This window comes from Eptatretus burgeri, chromosome 8, assembly GCF_056783735.1.
Source record: "Eptatretus burgeri isolate ZD-2024b chromosome 8, Ebu_testis_v1, whole genome shotgun sequence".
NCBI lineage: Eukaryota > Metazoa > Chordata > Myxini > Myxiniformes > Myxinidae > Eptatretus > Eptatretus burgeri.
Genome location: NC_140968.1, coordinates 54,705,329 through 54,707,067, shown reverse-complemented (window position 1 = coordinate 54,707,067; position 1,739 = coordinate 54,705,329). Strand labels below are relative to the sequence as shown.

At 45.7% G+C, this 1,739-nt stretch overlaps 1 non-coding gene across 1 annotated transcript; it reads right to left on the bottom strand.

The window, feature by feature from the left end:
• Positions 1-508: 508 nt before the first annotated feature.
• TRNAR-CCU (transfer RNA arginine (anticodon CCU)) lies at positions 509-581 on the bottom strand. The gene has a single exon. It is a non-coding gene; the product is annotated as a tRNA-Arg (tRNA).
• Positions 582-1,739: the final 1,158 nt, after the last annotated feature.

The following is a 1,739-nucleotide window of genomic DNA, read 5'->3' as shown; positions in this document are numbered from 1 at the left end:
CTCAGATCTACTGTAATCTATATACCGCGACGAGGCTCTTCGTTATGAAACACTCGGTCGAATTGATTAATTAAATTACTGTGGTAAAAGCGACAGGTTTTGTTGGGTGTGCACTTGACTGGAGAACAAGAACGTCCAACGACAATCGCACAAAACGTTTTCCCTTCAAAAATAGACGATCCCGGAAACGCAACTGCAAATTGCCGAAAATTTCGGGTTGATTTTGCGTTTTTTTAATAACATGAAAAGAGACATCAGCCCAAAGGGTGACTCGAGCTGAAAAGTTATTAAATCCAACAGGACTTTACTTCAGTTACTCCTCACGTTCGAAAATGGCGGGAAGTGCGTCACGGACAGTCGGCAATTCCTGCAAATCCCTGTGGCAGGTCAATGTGAAGATTGTTTTATTCTCTCCCCCCCCCCCCCAGGAGAGTGTTGCATTCCATCAAATAAATAAAATTCGTTTAGTTGCTCAAGATCAAAAGCATTAAATTAAATAATAAAAGCTCACCCCAGATGGGACTCGAACCCACAATCCCTGGCTTAGGAGGCCAATGCCTTATCCATTAGGCCACTGGGGCTGGTCGTGTATCTTCTTGTTTAAAGTTTTATTTTAACAAAATTATATTACATTGATTCATTAAAAAAAAAAAACATTTTGTTATTCGACTGAGGTAAACCTGAGGGGGCAGAAACCAGAAATGTGAATCACTCCTTGGCTTTTTTTTTCCACAAGATCTTGGCTATTCGTTGTTCACCTTGGCGTCTTGTGAAACTATTTTTAAAAATCGGCCGAATCTTGGCTTTTTTCCACAAGTGTGAATGATATGCCCTTTTATATATATAAAAAAATCATTTCCCTCATCACACTACGTCACAATCGTACAATGGCCCATTGTGGGGAACACTTCCCACCACCTATAGCAGGCGGGCGTGCAGTCAGTCAGTGCCTGTCCCAACACGATGGTGTCCAATCTCGTAGTGCTTACGTAGTGTTACGGATTTGGAAACCTTGTGCACACAGACAGCCAGAGTCCCCGGAGTTCAGTTATTTTGATAAGTATGTGTGCAGTTAAAATCCATCCCCTTCTGTCGAATGGGAATTTCGTGTGTGCGCTACGAGTTATTTTTTAGTTATGTTTTTACAACAACAACTACAACAACAACTACTACTACTACAACCACTACAACGACGCCACTGTCCCGCACTCGACCCAGTCGCCATTGCCCCCGAGTTTTTGGCTGAAGGCGTGGGCGGAGCCTCCATCGCCTCAGATCGAGGCTCCGCCCCAAGGCAGGGCATGGACGTTTCCTCCAGCGAATGAGCGGAGGGCGAGCATAACACGACGCCTCAGCCAATCGGGAGGTGGCCACGAGTCGTTCGACAACCCCTCGTCCAATCAGGAGGCGAGTGGGAGGAGAAGAGACCCCTCCTACCTCAGAAGAGTAGGATGGTTGTCTGGACCAGTGTTTAGCAGAGAGGAGATCGTGGCGATTGCCGAGTGGTCTGTCGTTGTCGTTGTCGTTGTGGTCGAGGTTGTTTAAAAGTTCTTTGAGCTGACTGTTTTGATTTTGGTCTGCTCGTTTCACTTTTTTGCCGTTCACAGCGAGGCAATACAATGAGTCAGTCGGCAGTGCGGGGATCGTTTGAAGATGAAAGACAGGAAGAATCTAATCAAGAAGGGGCAGGACCCTCGAAAAAGTCAAAATGGTACAAACAATCGTTCAACTCGGCTCGG